This window comes from Ursus maritimus, unplaced genomic scaffold (genome assembly GCF_017311325.1).
Source record: "Ursus maritimus isolate PB19 unplaced genomic scaffold, ASM1731132v1 scaffold_21, whole genome shotgun sequence".
Lineage (NCBI taxonomy): Eukaryota > Metazoa > Chordata > Mammalia > Carnivora > Ursidae > Ursus > Ursus maritimus.
In genome coordinates, this window is record NW_024424564.1 from 53,686,596 (window position 1) to 53,698,553 (window position 11,958).

An 11,958-nucleotide genomic window follows, 5' to 3' on the forward strand; every position below is an offset into this window, starting at 1 on the left:
CATGGCATTTCTCCGAAGCAAACTGGAAGACGGGGTCATGAGGACAGTAGCATCCAGAGGCACACATGTGTCCACGGTCCACACCAAATTCCTACGGAGCCTCCGACGGGACATTGAGGGAACTCAAACACGGGACGAAGGTGCTGTCTCCCAGGAGGCCCAAAGCCGGCCTGGACGGAGCACCCACACTGGTAGGAAGGTAGCAGGACACGGTCTAGCTGGAAACCACTGTCTAAGCCTCAGCTTCCCAGCCTGTACCACGTGGGTGTGGACTCCCTCTTGCCCGCCAGGTAGGACCCCTGTTCTCCAGTCAAGCTGAACACAGGTGCTTTGGACCCCAGGACAGCAAGGTGCTAACGAGTCTATGCCCTTGTTTGCGGGGACGCACCGCCAGCACTGCACAAGAAAGGGGCAGAGAAGGAGCGTAGGAAAGATAGGTTAAGAACCTGGGGGTTTAACCTCAAGTCCCAACCACTTGCCATCACCTTACCCCTTCTGATTCTTCTCAAGGCACTTGGGCTACTTGATGTTTCTTTTACTTTTTTTTTTAAGATTTTATTTATGTATTTGTCAGAGAGAGAGAGACAAGCAGGGAGAACAGAAGGCAGAGGGAGAAGCAGGCTCCCTGCTGAGCACGAAGACCGACACGCCACTGGATCCCAAGACCCTGAGATCGTGACCTGAGCCGAAGGCAGATGCTTCACCGATGGAGCCACCCAGGTGCCCCGGGCTACTTGATTTTTCTCGACCCGACTTGCCTTCCTTTCCCCACCCGCCAAAGCAAGTCCCTGCTGCAGAAACCCCACCTCCCCGCTCACACTGGATGCCACGACAAGGCCTGGCCACGTCAGGCACAACGCACGGACGCCATGCACGTCAGGCTCACCTGCACCCCGGATCTGCCACCTAGTAAACATTGGAGGAACCCAAGAGCGACACGGGCTAGGCGGGCTTCCCCAAGGCACCTTCAGAACTCGGCACATGATTCCATGTCTCCACGTGGACAAGACGGCTTGCTCACCGAGAACCGGGCTGCCCCTCCCGCAGCCAGGGTTGGAGACATTCTTGAGCCACGGCTCAGTCCCCTCTTCCACCTCACCTGCATTTGCAGTCAGGGGGCGGGGATAAAAAGTCACCTCAATTGCCAGCAAAAGCTCCCCCAAAATTAAGTTGTAACAGTATTTGCTTCTCAAGGTTCACATTAAGGGTAAAAACAGCCCAGACCTTTCTTGATTGTCTTTCTGTGAAGATGTTTAGAAACCTCTGTCCTGAGGACACAGCCTCTCACTTAGGGGGCATGGGTCCAGAGGAACTGGGCTCAGGCAAGGCCACTAACTGGCCACCAGGTGGGGCAGACAGCTCTGCATTCTCACGCAGGAGGCCACGCCAAGTTCCTGCCCACGGCCGCTGTGGGCACTCCCCCCCACCCCGACTCCCTCGCCTGCTAGTGGCCGGAGGCAGGGTCCTTACCCCTCGGCGCCTGGACAGACTCTTCCAGACACTGGAAAAGTTCATAGCTACCACCTCCAGCGTCCTTTGGGAACAAAACAGAAAAGTGGATCTGAGCCCCTTTGCAGACAGTGCCTGAAGCTGGTCGGGCTGGTGTGGCTGCACGCCGACGTGAGGCCCAGCCGTGAGAGCCCAAGGCTGGCAGGGGGCACGGGACAGCAGTGTCCACAGCTTCGAAGAGTATCGCCTCCCGGAGGCCAGGAGTTCACATCCCGACCCCACGTAGGGGAGTCACCCAGCTTCCTTGCCCGCCAGACTCATCTGTAAAATGGGTAAAATAGCGCCTCCCCTGTAGGATTGAGCGCATAACGCACGGAAGGCCTCGGCACCGCACCGGGCGTGAGGGGGGCGCTCCACAGTTTGCGGCTGCCGCGTGGCTGCTAAAAAGATGGGATGAAAAGCAAAAAACAAGTGCGAATGGCTGTTCTCCCTGTGTTGTGCTGTCCTAATATTTTTCTGTGGTTAAAAAAATTCTTTTTACGTCTTTAAAGAAAAAAGGAGCAATTTGCAGCTGGCACGTAACCACGTCTTTAGGGAAGCCCCTGGTTCTTCTCCAGAGCGGCCCCAGAAAATGTGGGACGGTGCCCGCAGACGCTCCATGTTTGGGGGCGTTAAAAAGAAAAGGTCTTCAACAAGGGTCAGAACCAACTGCTCACCCTAGAATTTCTTTAAAAAAAAAAAAAAAAGGCACGCCAGCACCTCTGTTTCTCAGGCCCGGTGGCCCAGCCTCGCTCACGATTCCAGCCACAGACACAACAGAAGCCCTGTGCTCTTCTGGTGGGTGTACGACGGAGGACCGTCGGGGCCGGGGGCGGGAAGGCCTGTGCGCTCGGCCCTGGATACTAGCAAGCATCTCCCGCAGGCCCCAGTGATCTCCGTGGGGACTTCTGTTCTGGACGAGATCCACGGGGCACAGCGCCAGCCCCTCGCTGGCCGGCCCTTCACCAGACAAAAGCTCCCAGGGTCTGGAGGGGGCCAGGGGCCTCCACTGCAGTCCTGCTGGCGGGGCTCAGGTCCCCCCTCTGCGGCCAGCTTGGCCAGCAGGCTGCCCGGGCTTCTGGGAACCGGGGAGTTTATGCAGATTTGCTCCGAGGGGGGGTTTCTCCAATGGCAAATGAAGGGCTCAATGTAGGGGTTCCTGACGTTTAAACAGCACCTTCTTGGAAAGTTGGGTAATGTTCCTTCTCTTGGGGATTTACTCCACGCGAACTGGGGGGACCTTCAGACACCAGACGAGAAGCTCACGTTCCTCCACACGTGGGGTCCACAGGTCTGACGGTCAGCTACGTCCCGCTGGAGGAGAGGTGGGCCAGGGAGCACCCTAGCAGCAGCCCGGAGGGTCCCCAGCACAGGGCCCTGGCGCTGCCGAGGTGGGCCCTGCACTCAACCCACTCCTCCCAGGAAAGAGAGGACAGATGGCTCCCGGCAACGACACTCTAGGCTGCGAGGATTTCCAGGCCACGGGTCACCGTTTCAAAAAGGCTCCTCAGACGAAGCGAGAAAGGCATATAGGAGATGTGCACACTTACACACTCACACTCACGCACGTGTACACATTCACTAGCATACATGTGCACACATGCTCGCGTGCACACCCACACCGCCCTGCAAAGCCTCGCCTGCTCCCGCTGGGGCCCTAACAGGCCCCTCTCAGTCCCCAGAGTCTGGACAGCAGCAGAGACACCCCCCCAGGCCCTTGGCTCCTCCAGGCCACCCAGAAACCCCCAGGGTCTGGGAATCCATGCCAGCCCTGGGATCCGTGGAGCCCACGAGTGGGCGAGAGCCACTGGACCCTGGCTCGGCCGACCCCTGGCTCCCATGGCCTTGCTCTGGGCCTCAGTTTCCTCTTCCAAGGGGGGACGTGAGGACTCCGGTCAATAAATGTCCTTGTCCCGGGGGTGGGGGCAGAGGCAAGGAAAGGCAGCGAGCCTGGGGAAGGGAGGGAAAGCAGGGAAGGATGGAGGCGTGAGGCAGGTGGCAGGTGGCAGGTGCAGAACAGTGACCGTTGCCAGACCGGGAGCCCGGGCCCGAGGCTAACTTTCCATACCAGGCCGCGGAACACAAAGGCCCCAGGGTGGGTCTGCGTGAGTCCCGGGCAATAATTATGTTTCCACACCAGGTGACCGTCTACCATCTGATGAGGCCGTGTTTTGGAGAGGAAGCACGTGAGTCCCTGCCCCTGGGCCGCCCACAGGCTGGGGCCCTCCCCTCTCCCGGGGGCTGCTGGTCCGGCCCCCCACAGAGGCGGCTCATCGGGCTTTTCTCTCTGCCTCCTGGGTTCCCAGGGAGGCCCCGAACCTTCCAGGCCCTGATGAAGGATAAAGCGGTGGCAGACCTCGCCCTCCGAGTCGGCAGGTAAACGGCAGGCCGCGGGCCACGAGAGCACTGACATTTGATATTTCTCGACTACCCGTAGTGGCGCAGGCAAACAGAGGTCATTCCCATCCCGGAGGACTGGCTGCACCCGTGCAAATGCAGGGGGAGAGAGAACACACTCACGCTCCGGACTGGAGGCTCGGGCTGCACGGGGCGAGGCTGCCGAGGTGCAAATCTCAAACGCACGTCCTCAGCTCCGCGTCAGTGGGAGCAGCAAAGCCGGTGTGACCCCCGGAGCCGAGGCGGGACTACAGCCTGGCCCATCCTTTCCCCCAAAGCCTTGACGTACTTGGCAAAGGCTCACCTACGCTTTAATAAAACTGGCTCATAGCCCCACCACCCAGGCGACTCTGCCGCACTCGTGAGAAAACGAAGACAGGAAAAACAGCACAGAAAGGTACAAAACGGACACAAGAGACGTCCTCTTCATCATCTCTCTCCCCAGGATTGTCCCCCACGTGGCAGACTGCTGACAAAAAAGCCTCAACGCTTCCGTCATAGAATCCCAAGAAATAATACATATCTGATGTTCTAAGACACCACACTGTGGGGCGGTTTATGACCTGGCAGGAGGGTTCTGATACCTGCTGTGGATGGATTTGGGGTTTCTTGGAGGGGGCAGAGGAAAACAAGCACATGTCAGCACCTACTTCTCTATTTTGCAAAGTTCCTTTAATTAAGCCTTCTATTTTGAGATCATTTTAGACGTGCGTGCAATTGTAAGAAATAACAGAGACCCCATGTGCCCCTACCCAGTTCCCCCAGTGGCAAACATCCTGCAAAACGGCAGGAGCATCACCAGAGCCTGGTGTGGACACCAACTCGGCAGGACAGAGAACGTTCCATCACCCCCGGGACCCCACCTGCTGTCCTTCCACAGCCACGCCTACTTCCCTCCTGCCCTCACCTCGACCCCGGAAAACCACTAATCTCTTCTCCAATTCTGTCGTTTCGACACCTCAAGAATGTTTTATAAATGGGGGGCGCCTGGGTGGCACAGCGGTTAAGCGCCTGCCTTCGGCTCAGGGCGTGATCCCAGCGTTATGGGATCGAGCCCCACATCAGGCTCCTCCGCTATGAGCCTGCTTCTTCCTCTCCCACTCCCCCTGCTTGTGTTCCCTCTCTCGCTGGCTGTCTCTATCTCTGTCGAATAAATAAATAAAATCTTTAAAAAAAAAAAAAAAGAATGTTTTATAAATGGGATCGTGTAGTACGTAAGCTGGTGAGGCTGGCTTTTGTCACTCGGCGTATGTCTGCGGCGAGTACCGAGTCACAGCCCACGTTTCGTGGGAGGGACGCACCACGGTCCGTTTCACCACTCACCCACGGAGGCCACTGGGTTGTTTCCAGGCTGGGGCTGCCATGAGCACCCACGTACAAGCCTCCGTGGGGACATGAGCTGCACAGAGTCACAAGGGGCACCAGCTTCTGGTTTTCTGCTTCTGTGCTGTCTTGATCTGGTTTTCCTATTGGGGTACTATGAACGTCCCAGGGACCTGGGAAGCATCCCCTCCTCTTCTATTTTTCTGGAAGGGACCGTATAGAATTGATGTCATTCTTTAAACATTTGGTAGAATTCTCCAGTGAAACCATCTAGGCCTGGAGAGTTCATTTCGGGGAGTTTTTAAATTATAAATTCCATTTCCTTAACAGCAATGTAGTCATTCAATTATTTATTTCACATTGGGTGGGTTGTGGCAGCTTGTGTTTCTGAGAAACTGGACCGTTTCATCTAGGCCTTAAATGAATGTATGTAGGGATGCGTGTGACATTCCTCCGCTACCCACCAGCGTCTGCTGGGTCTGTACTGATGTCCCATTTTATTCCTCGCATTGGGATCTGTGCTGTCTTTTTTCATCATCTTGCTAGAAGTTTACCAGTGTTATTGATCTTTCCAAAGCTGTTTCATCGATTTTCTGTATTGTTTTTCTGTTTTCAGCTCCTCTGGTTTCTACTCGTATCTTTATTATTTCCTTCCTTCTGCTTGCTTGCTTTGAGTGTATTTTGCTCTTATTTTTAGAAGTTCTTAAGATGGAAGCTTAGATTACTGATTTGAGACTTTCCTTTTCTTCCTCATAGTATTTTTAGTGCTATGACTCTTCCCCTGGGCACTGCTTTAGCTGCATCCCACATATTTTGGTATTTTGTATTTTCATTGCGTTTAAATTTATAACAAATTTTAAGCAAACTCCCTTCCTTCTTTCCTTCCTCTATTTTCTGAATAATTTAATACGTCAGCCAAATCTCTGTTAAGGCCCCTTGTTCCCAGCACCTTTTGGAGTCAGTGGTAGAGTCAGGCCCAAGGAGGGAGCAGTTTGCAAGCCAGTGGCCCCATGGGCCGGCACATTGTTTAAGTAACAGTGGAGTGAGAAATAAATAACCACATTGAGGATAATGGGAACAGGTTTCTCACTGAAAGAAAAGAGTAACAAACATGAAAGAGGAAAAACTAGAATGACTCTGTCGTGTTGGGATGGAATTCAAGGATTTCAAGAAGTAGGGACGCGGGGCGGCAGGGTGGCCCAGTCAGTGAAGTGCCTGCCTTCGGCTTAGGTCATGATCCCAGGGTTCTGGGACCAAGCCCCACATCGGGCTCCCTGCTCAGTGGGGAGCCTGCTTCTCTCCACTCGTGTTCACACTCTCGCACGCACTCTCTCACTCTCTCTTGCTAGCTCTCTCTCTTTCAAAATAATTAGGTAAAACCTTACCAAAAAAAAGAAGTAGGGACGAAACAAATATGAACTGTGGTATGTGCATACATGTCTGTGCACACTCACCTACACACACATACGTGTCCCAGCTCTGCCTGGTGAGACAGACGGTGAGGGAGACGCCCCAGCTGCAATGAGAACACCCGGTACCCTGATCTTGGTTTCTAAATGCCATTCTTTGCAAAAAGAAACCAGAGTTCTATGGGTAAATGGCTGATTCCAGGGCTGGGGCAGAAAAAGTACAAAATAAGCCTGGAATGTCTTTTTCCTGCCAAAAGGCAAAGGAGTGCTAATAAAAGCAATGGGGGTGCCAAAAGGCTGGAGCTATGTAAAGCTGGCACTTACACCTGTGTCCCTTTAGCCGAATCTGAGATATGGGCCAAACAGGGAACAATCTGAACACCAAATTAATGAAAACAATAGATTATGGTCCAGTGAATAAAATAGGAATTTGTGAAACCATAGTAACATAAATACGTAGAAAGAAGAGAGAACTCCTTGTTACAGCAGAAAGCCGACCAATACATGTGGAGAGCTCGATGGCATTAGAACACAGCCGACATTCAGCACAGTGACACCTGACACAGGTGTGACCACCAAGGGTGCTCAGACCAGCAGGTGCAATACAAGGAGGATACATATGGGGGGGGGATAGAGACTAATAAAGCAAAAGTGGAAAAATGTCAACAACTGGGCATCTGGGCAATGAGTTCTTGTTTTAACTTTGCAACTTTTCTGAAAGTTTGCAATTTGAAATTAAAACGTGTATGGTTGGGGATGCCTGCATGGCTCAGTCAGTTAAGCATCTGACTCCTGATTTTGGCTGTCATGATCTCGGGGTTGTGAGATCAAGCCCTGAGTTGGGCTCTGTGCTCAGCGGGGAATCTGCTTGGGATTCTCTCTCTCCCTCTCCCTCTGCCCCTCCCCCCGCTCACGCGCCCTCTTGCATGCATGCTGTCGCTCTCTCAAACAAATAAGTAAATCTTTTTTTTAAAAAAAAGTGTATGGTCTACGACCTGGTCTTCAGAGTGCTTGTTAAACCCATGAACAACATTCTTAGACAGCTTTCCACATCAGCACACAGAGCTCGACCTCATTACTTTTCAGACCGCGTGACACTGCCCTGCGTGAACGGCCCTCCTTTCTACTGAGTAACTTCTCAGTTTCTGCAGGTTGGGCTCTGCAAGAGAATGCATCCCACCCCATAAAAAACCACAATTACAAATGCTGCCATTTGGACGGTGTTGGAAAGAAGTACACGCCTAGCACTCTGGAGCCCTTGAGTTTTCTGGAACATTCAGTGAAGCAGGGGGGACCCCCTCCCACTCTGACCCCAGAGTGTGGCACGTGGGGTTGTTCCTCTGCACTGCCCCGCACATCGCCCACTTCCCTCGGGACACCTGGAGTTTTAATGGGAGGTCAGACCCAGGAGGTTGGGAGTGACTTGAAGAAACACGGGGTCTGAAGTGTGGCCGGGCACAGTAGTTCCTAATGACCCCTGCTTTGGGTGGCTCCCTTCCCCAAGGTCACGGAAACCTCAGGCATTTGGATGTCCCGCTCGACTGGAAGCAGAGGCCGCTGCTGCGGGAAGGGAGCGCTTCCACTCAGCCAGAGCTCTCCCGTCTTTACGAAAACACTTGCAGCGCTTACCAAAGGCTGCCCACGCCATCTCAGAATGGCCCTGAGCCAGAAGAGGCCAAGCCCAGCGAGGCTCGAGCAGCCGGCCCAGTCAGCAGGGGCTCCACCGCCTCGCCCAGGCACGAATTGCCAGCCAGTGCAGCAGTGTCCCCTGCGGAGGCCACTGGGACACATGACAATGACGGGAGATAATTCTGGCTGTCACAACTGGGGGGTGATGCTGGCGCTAATGGACAGATGCCAGGGACACTGCTCAGCACCCTGCAGGCCCCTGGAACGAAGAATGAGCCACCACTGAGAGGTGTCAATGGTGCCGAGGTGCAGACACCTGCCTAACACACCTCACGTCCTCCTAAGCGCCTTCTTCACCCAACATCGAGACCCCCAGCTGCTCCGGCCTGCCTCACACAGCACCCCGGCACCCACTCTCTCCCCGAGCCCCACACCCTGAACGGGCTCCCAGGAGCATCCCTCCCGGGCACGTCCGTGTCTACCCAGCGGTCGTGCAGACTCAGAGGGCACGGCTGGCGTGGGCAGACACCCCCCGATGCCACAGGCAAGACAGACATGAGCCATCCTTGCTTCCCCAGGATCTTACTACACATCTCCTTGAGGACGTGTCTATGACCCCAGCCCCGGGGCTGAGAGACCTGGAGCAAAGCGAGGGGCCTCCACAGGACCCTTACAGACGCCCAGCCTGAGAACAGCCCCAGGCCCACAGCAGATGCTCAGGGACTGAGTGACGCCTTTCACAGAGTCCTCTCCAGGAAGAGCAGAGACGAGATGTCCACATGAGAGCGTCTCTGTAGGGAGCGTGCTTCCGCCCGCCCCCCGGCCACCCTGCCGCCGAGCCTGAGTTCCAGGTGGGAAAGGTCACCCTCCCCATTGGGTACGCTCACCCTTCTGCACGCTGGCGGTGCCAACGTTTATCTGCAAAACAGCCTCAGGAAAAAATGCACATCTGCGAGGGAGTCAGATCACAAATCCTCCAGATCGGCCCCAAAGCTCCGCGGGGGGCGTGGGAGGGGCTCTGCCGCGCTTGACGAAGTCCAACATGTTTGTGCAAAGTGCCTGCTTTCGAAAACACCTTCCCAGGAGAAAGCCCAGCTCTCGAGCGTCTTCCCTTCATGGAAGGCAAATGACGGCAACAGACCTTCCCGTCTACACCGTGGTCAAGCAGAGAAAGAGTAAACGGACTTTGGCCTGCTTCCTGCAGGGGAGGCCGACCCACATGGACCTTATCAAGGGCTCACTGTGTCTGGCTCGTGGCTGGCTTTGGCCGACGGGAGCCCAACAGGAGATCAGAGGGAGAGCAGGGAAAGCCGTCAGGATGGCTTCTGCAGGACGTCACTGCCCCACGTAAGTTGCTTCTCTCCCTGACTCTGTCTTTGTGGGCTCTGCCCTCCCCCTGTTCCTCCAGGTCCGAAGGTGGACACAGCCCTGCTGTTGCCACCGTCCAGGGTCACACACTAGTCCTCATGGACACCCCACGCCCCGCCCCCTGTTTTGTGAATAAGCCCTGCTGGGACCATCCTGTTTGAGGGGTCCCTGTTTCCTGTGAGGACCCTGCCTGATAAAACAGCCCGGGCAGACTTGAGGAGGGTCCACAGGGCCCCCCCAGATTCCCACGCAGGATGGAAGACACACAGAGCGGACCACACCCCGGAGACAGAGGAGGTCAGGGAGGGCCCGTAAGCCAGCGCCGGGTGGCAGGAGCGCAGGGCGGGGCAGGAGGAGGCCTCAGACTCTCCTCCATTCTTCCTTCTCGGACTGAACGACCCAGATACGCGGTCTCGTACACAGAGCGCAGCTGAGGGCCCGTGGCTGAGGCTCAGGCGCCCAGGCAGACGGGGCCGCACCAAGGACCACAGTGGCAGGGCCCACAGAACAGGGGTCCGGAGGGCAGAGCACCAGCCAGCCCTTAGGGACCATTTGCGGAGTCTCCTTCACCCCTTACCCCGGGGGCATCCTGCCTCGGCCAGCAGCCCTCCCGCCCCTGCCAACGTGCCTGCAACCTGCCAAGCCCGGTCTGGCTGCGGGCCACGCCGAAGACCGTCACCGCATCTGAAGCGAGGAGCCTCGGGCGCTGAGTCGCATAGATACAACAGCCCCCCACACACACCCGCGAGACAGATGGGCCCAGAACGCTTCCAACCGTGGGACCCGCAAACCCCATCACGGAGGCCTGAAGACATACATGGAAACTGCTCGGTTTCTTGCACCGAATAACCTCCGGCAAGAGAGGAAGGAGCTGAGCCCCAGGAAAGGAGCAGCCTAATCCTGCGCCGAGGGTCTGGCTCAGCGGCTCAGCGCTGCTGAAAGGCTGGCCCTGGGAACGGAAACGGCGGGCAGCAGGGACGCACCCCTGCGCGTCTCCTCGCGGGAGGCTCCCTCCTCCGGGACATTCCGGGGGCGCTCCGCAGAGGGATTTGCCGGCGGGCAGGTCCCTGGCAGATGTTCCCCGAACACGGGCAACGGCCGAGGATGATGCGTTAGGACCTAAGTAGGGGTGGCCCCATCGGGGGTCCTGCTCAACTGTACACTGTTGCTTGGGCCCCCCACAGACGCTTCCAGAACATGCTACATGCAGGCACCCTGTGGGGACGCCAAGGCCGACACGGCCCCGCAGCTGAAAGCTTCAGCCGGGCCTGGGGAGGTGGGTTCCCACACAAGCAGAAGGAGAAGTCACAGGGGTGCCTTCTCTGCTTCCCTTACAGAGCATGGGCTCCAAGGGGCCCCTCAGCCTAAGTGGGCGGACCGGCACCCTGGTGGGCACGCAGCCCCCAGGAAGCACACAGCACTGGAGACCGCGGGTCCCTGGCGTCCCGCCCCATGAACAGCACCGTGGCGAAGGCCAGAGGCAGACAGGCTGGCTCAGAGGTGTACAGGGGCCAGACTTGCAGGTGGCAGCTCCCAGCCCGGGAGCAGCGGGGAGGTGACAGATCCGCCCTAGAGCTGACTTTCCCTTCTCTGCACTCAAGGGCATGCACAACATTCCAACAAAAGCCTGGGGAGGGGGGGTCTGGACCAGAAGAACCACCGGCTCCAAGTCCCTGTCGTTGGGCCAGGAGGGGGTCAGCCTCACGGGAGCTCTGCCGCCAATCTGTGTCCTCATCGTTCCTGCTGGATACGGGAAAGCGACCCAGATTCCACAGAGGAACCAGGGAGTGTGGCTCTCTCCACCCATGTGTCATGCTGGCTGGAGCAGACTCAGGCAGAGAGAACAGTCCCTGAGCTCAGAGGGGGCGCCCTGGAGTTCCCCAGGAAAGAGAAAAGTGGCTTGCAAAACCACAGTGAGGGAAAGCAGAACATTCTGATAAAAAACTTCACTTGTTCCCTCTCAAGCCAGTGCACAGCAAAATAAAACGAAACCAGAACTGCCCACACCTTCACAGCATTTCCTCCAAGACCCTTCTGACTCTCGAGTCACATCCAGGTCAGAGAGGGTCATTCTGGCTTTGGAGTCTGTGTGAATGGCCTGGAATCGTAGCTGCCCGTCATGACTTGAGCCAAGGCAGCCACGATGCATAAACGCCTTCCGTGCCTTCCTCCACTGCAGGGAGATCCCTGGGGGTCCCTGAGTCTCCCCACACCAGCACACGGACCCTCAACAAATGCTCATTGCCTAAGTCACTTTTCCAGCCAGTACAGACGTTTTAAAACTTCAGAATATAGATGACTTAACAGAGAAAAGCTGCCAGAGTCCTGCCACCGGCCAGGAAGG

The 11,958-nt window shown here is 56.3% G+C and overlaps 1 protein-coding gene across 1 annotated transcript in view; it reads right to left on the bottom strand.

Annotated features, from left to right (window-relative positions):
- Positions 1–11,958, bottom strand: part of CELSR1 (cadherin EGF LAG seven-pass G-type receptor 1) — a 136,573-nt gene that overhangs the window by 45,680 nt on the left and 78,935 nt on the right. The gene's annotated exons all lie outside the window — the stretch shown is intronic.